The sequence below is a fragment of the Loxodonta africana genome, chromosome 11, assembly GCF_030014295.1.
Source record: "Loxodonta africana isolate mLoxAfr1 chromosome 11, mLoxAfr1.hap2, whole genome shotgun sequence".
Lineage (NCBI taxonomy): Eukaryota > Metazoa > Chordata > Mammalia > Proboscidea > Elephantidae > Loxodonta > Loxodonta africana.
This window is the reverse complement of record NC_087352.1, coordinates 34,123,615-34,132,041: the sequence shown is the minus strand read 5'-3', so window position 1 is coordinate 34,132,041 and position 8,427 is coordinate 34,123,615.

The following is an 8,427-nucleotide window of genomic DNA, read 5'->3' as shown; positions in this document are numbered from 1 at the left end:
CCCAGCTTTCAGAACTCCAGCGAAATGGAGACGGTGTAGGGCGAGGGGTCCGGACAGAGAATGGCCCCGTCCGCCCCTTCACCGGCACCCTCCGGAATCGAACCGCCTTCTCCCGGGTAAAAGCGCCGCGCTCTTTATAATATTCCCGCTGGTAAGAAGAACACGTTCCTGCAAGTGTGCATAAATGTGTCTTATATATTTGTACTACCATCTGGGGGAAGCAGGCTCTAATTGCCAAATCCCGGCAGTTTCATAAACCGCAGGAGCCTCAGAACAGAGCTGTCCCTGGTTCTTGTCAGCCCTCCCCACTCCACTCCAAGCTGCTTCTCCCGCTCCCCATAAACAGCGACCCACATGTGTGCGACTTCGCTCAGTTCTCGCAGCAGCTAGGGGTCCAGTGCGGCCACAGCTAAAGAGCTCTGAGGCTTATTCGACCGAATGGCTCACGCATTCATTCAACAAGCGCTTATCCAGCACGGAGAGCCCTCCTACCTGCCGGTGCCAAATCCCACACTCTTCCTTCCAGAGTTCAGGATAGCAAGCATTACTCTTGCACTGACAAAAATCTGTAATTATTCCCCAGGAGCTGGCTGCCTCCGTGTTTCTTACTTAACCTGGTCCTCTCGACAACTGGCTGGCTTAGTTTCAAGTTTTTGCTAGATGGAAGTCTTCAGGAATTATGGAACATCAAACACACGTTCGCAGCCCAAATAAAGATGGTTCTGGGTACACTACAAATATTCCCTGAGTTGCAGCAGAGGCTTGGAACTTGGGTATCACTCAGTCAATACCAACAATGTGATGGGTTCTACCCACTTAACTCTCAGGGAAGACTTGCGTGTTGCTAGGATGCAGAACAAGTTTCTGCCGAGCTTCCAGGCTAAGAAGGACTAGGAAGAAAGGCCTGGCAAAAATCAGCTAATAAAAACTCTCTGGATTACAATGGTCTGATCTGCAACTGAGCATGGGACTAGCGCAGGACCAGGCAGCATTTCGTTCCATTGGCATGAGTAAGGGGCAACTGGACAACAGCTAACAACAACAACCCACCTGATCCAGCCCTCTGGACACATCTGGCACAGAAGCACTACTTGTGAGTAGCTCAGTAGCTGGGTACAGGGAAACTTTGCTGTCTCATTTCAAAATATTTGTGGAGCTGACAACCAAAAGGCAAATAACACCCAATTATAAAATGGGCAAAGGACTTGAGTGGACATCTCACCAAAGAGGACATTCAAATGGCCACCAAACACATGAAAAGATGCTCAGCATCATTTGTCATCAGAGAGATGCAAATCAAAACCACAATGAGATACTATTTCACTTCCACTAGGACGGCTAAGACACAAAAAACAGATAGTAATAAATGTTGGCAAGAATGTGGGGAAATTGGAACACTTAACCGTTGCTGGTGGGCATGCAAAATGGTACAACCATTGTGGAAAACAGTGTGGTGGTTCCTCAAAAAAAACAAAAAATAGAACTACTATATGACCCAGCAATTCCACTCCTAGGTATATACCCAAAAGACTTGAAAGCAGAGACTCAAACAGAGACTTGTACACCAATGTCCATTGCAGCACTATTCACAATAGTCAAAAGGTGGAAACAACCTAAATGCCCATCAATGGATGAATGGATAAACAAAATGTGGTATGTACATACAATGGAATACTACTCAGCCAGTAGGAGAAATAAAGTCTTGATACATGTTACAATACAGATGGAGATGGAAGACATTACACTGAGTGAAATAAGGCAAATGTATAGAGAACAAAACTTATTAGTGGTTACTAGGGGCAGGAGAGAGGGGGAAAAAGGGGGTTAATGGTGATGGAAATATTATAGATTAAGGGTAGGGTTGCACTGCCAGTTATTTTAATCGCTATCAATAAGTTTTACACCTGTAAAAAGTTGAATTGGCAAAAGTAGTGTGATAGATATATTTACAACAACAACAAAAAGAAGAGTAGCTGCTGAGGCTGCTTATGTACAACCAAAAATATCATGGGATTTGGTTTCTTGGTTTGGAGGGTTAGGGTCATGGTTTCATGGAACATCCAAGTTAATTGGCCTAATAACATGTTCAGTGCTTCTTTTCTATCTCCTAGTTGGTTGCATAGTACCTGGGGTCTTGAAGGCTGTAAGCAGCAATCCAAGGAACAATTGGTCTCTATTCACCTGGAGCAACAGAAGAGGAAGGAAAGTCAGGACTAGGAGGATATGGAATGTGTGGCTGATTACCTCCATAAACAACTGCTTCCTTTTCCATGAGATCAGAAGAACTGGATGGTGCCTGGCTACCATTACTGAACATCTTGATCAAAGGTTCTATAGAAGAATCCTGATCAAAAGGGGGGAAAACGTAGAGCAGAATTTCAAGTTGTTGTACACTCCAGACTTTCTGGCACTATGGAGGCTGTATGAACGCTTGAAACTATTGTCCTGAAATAATCTTTAAACCTTAAACCAAGTCTTCTTAAAACCACACAGTAGTTTAGCTTAAGTAGTAAAAAATGTCTGCTTTTAGCATTGTGCTCTTTCAAGATCTATCTATATGGGATCAAATTGATAACACCAACTCAAAGAATTAGATAGGAACCCTCGGGGGCAGTGAAGAAGGGTGAGAATGGTTGCACACAACTCAAAGAATGTCTTCGGGGATGGTTCCTGTCCTGTGCCAACAGAAGGTCTGGGGACCATGGCCGCCGGGATTCCTCTAGTCTCAGTCAGACCATTAAGTTTGGTCTTTTTATGAGAATTTGGGGTCTGTATCCCACTGATCTCCTGCTCCCTCAGGGGTCCTCTGCTGTGCTCCCTGTCAGGGCACTCATCGATTGTGGCCGGGCACCAACTAGTTCTTCTGGTCTCAGGATGATGTAGGTCTCTGGTTCATGTGGCCCTTTCTGTCTCTTGGGCTCTTAGTTGTCGTGTGGCCTTGGTGTTCTTCATTTTCCTTTGCTCCAGGTGGGTTGAGACCAATTGCTGCATCTTAGATGGCCGCTTGTTAGCATTTAAGACCCCAGACGCCACATTTCAAAGTGGGATGCAGAATGATTTCATAATAGAATTATTTTGCCAATTGACTTAGAAGTCCCCGCAAACCATGTTCCCCAGACCCCCGCACTTGCTCCGCTGACCTTTGAAGCATTCATTTTATCCCGGAAACTTCTTTGCTTTTGGTCCAGTCCAATTGAGCTGACCTTCCATATATTGAGTGTTGTCTTTCCCTTCACCTAAAGCAGTTCTTATCTACTGATTAATCAATAAAAAACCCTCTCCCACCCTCCCTCCCTCCCCGCCTTGTAACCACAAAACTATGTGTTCTTCTCAGGTTTACTATTTCTCAAGATCTTATAATAGTGGTCTTATACAATATTTGTCCTTTTGCCTCTGACTCATTTCGCTCAGCATAATGCCTTCCAGGTTCCTCCATGTTATGAAATGTTTCACAGATTCGTCACTGTTCTTTATCGATGGGTAGTATTCCATTGTGTGAATATACCACAATTTATTTACCCAATCATCCGTTGATGGACACCTTGGTTGTTTCCAGCTTTTTGCTATTGTAAACAGAGCTGCAATAAACATGGGTGTGCATATATCTGTTTGTATGAAGGCTCTTGTATCTTTAGGGTATATTCCCAGGAGTGGGATTTCTGGGTTGTATGGTAGTTCTATTTCTAACTGTTTAAGATAACGCCAGATAGATTTCCAAAGTGGTTGTACCATTTTACATTCCCACCAGCAGTGTATAAGAGTTCCAATCTCTCTGCAGCCTCTCCAACATTTATTTTGTGTTTTTTGGATTAATGCCAGCCTTGCTGGTGTGAGACGGAATCTCATCGTAGTTTTAATTTGCATTTCTCTAATGGCTAATGATTGAGAGCATTTTCTCATGTATCTGTTGGCTGCCTGAATATCTTCTTTAGTGAAATGTGTGTTCATATCCTTTGCCCACTTTTTGATTGGGTTGTTTGTCTTTTTGTGGTTGAGTTTTGACAGAATCATGTAGATTTTAGAGATCAGGCGCTGGTCTGAGATGTCATAGCTGAAAATTCTTTCCCAGTCTATAGGTGGTCTTTTTACTCTTTTGGTGAAGTCTTTAGATGAGCATAGATGTTTGATTTTTAGGAGCTCCCAGTTATCGGGTTTCTCTTCATCATTTTTGGTAATGTTTTGTATTCTGTTTATGCCTTGTATTAGGGCTCCTAGGGTTGTCCCAATTTTTTCTTCCATGATCTTTATCGTTTTAGTCTTTATGTTTAGGTCTTTGATCCACTTGGAGTTAGTTTTTGTGCATGGTGTAAGGTATGGGTTCTGTTTCATTTTTTTGCAAATGGATATCCAGTTATGCCAGCACCATTTGTTAAAAAGGCTACCTTTTCCCCAATTAATTGACACTGGTCCTTTGTCAAATATCAGCTGCTCATACGTGGATGGATCTATGTCTGGGTTCTCAATTCTGTTCCATTGGTCTATGTGCCTGTTGTTGTACCAGTACCAGGCTGTTTTGACTACTGTGGCTGTATAATAGGTTCTGAAATCAGGTAGAGTGAGGCCTCCCACTTTCTTCTTCTTTTTCAGTAGTGCTTTGCTTATCCGGGGCTTCTTTCCCTTCCATATGAAATTGGTCATTTCTTTCTCTATCCCCTTAAAATATGACATTGGAATTTGGATCGGAAGTGCGTTAAATGTATAGATGGCTTTTGGTAGAATAGACATTTTTACTATGTTAAGTCTTCCTATCCATGAACAAGGTATGTTTTTCCACTTAAATATGTCCTTTTGAATTTCTTGTAGTAGAGCTTTGTAGTTTTCTTTGTATAGGTCTTTTACATCCTTGGTAAGATTTATTACTAAGTATCTTATCTTCTTGGGGGCTACTGTGAATGGTATTGATTTGGTTATTTCCTCTTCGGTGTTCTTTTTGTTGATGTAGAGGAATCCAAGTGATTTTTGTATGTTTATCTCCTAACCTGAGACTCTGCCAAACTCTTCTATTAGTTTCAGTAGTTTTCTGGAGGATTCCTTAGGGTTTTCTGTGTATATAATCATGTCATCTGCAAATAGGGATAACTTTATTTCTTCCTTGCCAATCCGGATACCTTTTATTTCTTTGTCTAGCCTAATTGCCCTGGCTAGGACTTCCAGCACGATGTTGAATAAGAGCGGTGATAAAGGGCATCCTTGTCTGGTTCCCATTCTCAAGGGAAATGCTTTCAGGTTCTCTCCATTTAGAGTGATATTGGCTGTTGGCTTTGCATAGATGCCCTTTATTATGTTGAGGAATTTTCCTTCAGTTCCTATTTTGGTAAGAGTTTTTATCATAAATGGGTGTTGGACTTTGTCAAATGCCTTTTCTGCATCAATTGATAAGATCATGTGGTTTTTGTCTTTTGTTTTATTTATGTGATGGATTACATTAATGGTTTTTCTGATATTAAACCAGCCTTGCATACCTGGTATAAATCCCACTTGATCAGGGTGAATTATTTTTTTGATATGTTGTTGGATTCTATTGGCTAGAATTTTGTTGAGGATTTTTGCATCTATGTTCATGAGGGATATAGATCTATAATTTTCTTTTTTTGTAATGTCTTTACCTGGTTTTGGTATCAGGGAGATGGTGGCTTCATAGAATGAGTTGGGTAGTATTCCGTCATTTTCTATGCTTTGGAATACCTTCAGAAGTAGTGGTGTTAACTCTTCTCTGAAAGTTTGGTAGAACTGTGCAGTGAAGCCGTCCGGGCCAGGGCTTTTTTTTGCTGGGAGTTTTTTGATTACCGTTTCAATCTCTTTTTTTGTTATGGGTCTATTTAGTTGTTCTACTTCTGAATGTGTTAGTTTAGGTAGGTAGTGTTTTTCCAGGAATTCATCCATTTTTTCTAGGTTTTCAAATTTGTTAGAGTACAATTTTTCATAATAATCTGAAATGATTCTTTTAATTTCATTTGGTTCTGTTGTGATGTGGTCCTTCTCGTTTCTTATTCAGGTTATTTGTTTCCTTTCCTGTATTTCTTTAGTCAGTCTAGCCAATGGTTTATCAATTTTGTTAATTTTTTCAAAGAACCAGCTTTTGGCTTTGTTAATTCTTTCAATTGTTTTTCTGTTCTCTAATTCATTTAGTTCAGCTCTAATTTTTATTATTTGTTTTCTTATGGTGCCTGATGGATTCTTCTGTTGCTCAGTTTCTATTTGTTCAAGTTGTAGGGACAGTTCTCTGATTTTGGCTCTTTCTTCTTTTTGTATGTGTGCATTTATTGATATAAATTGGCCTCTGAGCACTGCTTTTGCTGTGTCCCAGAGGTTTTGATAGGAAGTATTTTCATTCTCGTTGCTTTCTATGAATTTCCTTATTCCCTCCTTGATGTCTTCTATAACCCAGTCTTTTTTCAGAAGGGTATTGTTCAGTTTCCAAGTATTTGATTTCTTTTCCCTAGTTTTTCTGTTATTGATCTCTAGTTTTATTGCCTTGTGGTCTGAGAAGATGCTTTGTAATATTTCGATGTTTTGGACTCTGCAAAGGTTTGTTTTATGACCTAATATGTGGTCTATTCTAGAGAATGTTCCATGTGCACTAGAAAAAAAAGTATATTTTGCAGCAGTTGGGTGGAGAGTTCTGTATAAGTCAATGAGGTCAAGTTGGTTGATTGTTGTAATTAGATCTTCCGTGTCTCTATTGAGCTTCTTACTGGATGTCCTGTCCTTCTCCGAAAGTGGTGTGTTGAAGTCTCCTACTATAATTGTGGAGGTATCTATCTCACTTTTCAATTCTGTTAAAATTTGATTTATGTATCTTGCAGCCCTGTCATTGGGTGCATAAATATTTAATATGGTTATGTCTTCCTGATCAATTGTCCCTTTTATCATTATATAGTGTCCTTCTTTATCCTTTGTGGTGGATTTAAGTCTAAAGTCTATTTTGTCAGAAATTAATATTGCTACTCCTGCTCTTTTTTGCTTATTGTTTGCTTGATATATTTTTTTCCATCCTTTGAGTTTTAGTTTGTTTGTGTCTCTAAGTCTAAGGTGTGTCTCTTGTAGGCAGCATATAGATGGATCGTGTTTCTTTATCCAGTCTGTGACTCTGTCTCTTTATTGGTGCATTTAGTCCATTTACATTCAGCGTAATTATAGATAAATAAGTTTTTAGTGCTGTCATTTTGATGCCTTTTTATGTGTGTTGTTGACAATTTCATTTTTCCACATACTTTTTTGTGCTGAGGCGTTTTTCCTAGTAAATTGTGAGATCCTCATTTTCATAGTGTTTGACTTTATGTTAGTTGAGTCGTTACTTTTTTCTTGGCTTTTATCTTGAGTTATAGAGTTGTTATACCTTTTTGTGGTTACCTTATTATTTACCCCTATTTTTCTAAGTAAAAACCTAACTTGTATTGTTCTATATCACCTTGTATCACTCTCCATATGGCAGTTCAATGCCTCCTGTATTTAGTCCCTCTTTTTGATTATTGTGATCTTTTACCTATTGACTTCCATGATTCCCTGTTATGTGTATTTTTTTTTTAAATTAATCTTAATTTGTTTGTTTTTGTAATTTCCCTATTTGAGTTGATATCAGGACGATCTGTTTTGTGACCTTGTGTTGTGCTGATATCTGATATTATTGGTTCTCTGACCAAACAATATCCTTTAGTATTTCTTGTAGCTTTGGTTTGGTTTTTGCAAATTCTCTAAACTTGTGTTTATCTGTAAATATCTTAATTTCGCCTTCATATTTCAGAGAGAGTTTTGCTGGATATATGATCCTTGGCTGGCAGTTTTTCTCCTTCAGTGTTCTGTATATGTTGTCCCATTCCCTTCTTGCCTGCATGGTTTCTGCTGAGTAGTCTGAACTTATTCTTATTGATTCTCCCTTGAAGGAAACCTTTCTTTTCTCCCTGGCTGCTTTTAAAATTTTCTGTTTATCTTTGGTTTTGGTCAGTTTGATAATAATATGTCTTGGTGTTTTTCTTTTTGGATCAATCTTAAGTGGGGTTCAATGAGCATCTTGGATAGATATCCTTTTGTCTTTCATGATGTCAGGGAAGTTTTCTGTCAGGAGTTCTTCAACTATTTTCTCTGTGTTTTCTGTCCCCCCTCCCTGTTCTGGGACTCCAATCACCCGCAGGTTATCCTTCTTGATAGAGTCCCACATGATTCTTAGGGTTTCTTCATTTTTTTTAATTCTTTTATCTGATTTTTTTCAGCTTTGTTGGTGTTGATTTCCTGGTCCTCCAGATGTCCCAGTCTGCATTCTAATTGCTCGAGTCTGCTCCTCTGACTTCCTATTGCGTTGTCTAATTCTGTAATTTTATTGTTAATCTTTTGGATTTCTACATGCTCTCTATGGATTCTTGCAACTTATTAATTTTTCCACTATGTTCTTGAATAATCTTTTTGAGTTCTTCAACAGTTTTATCAGTG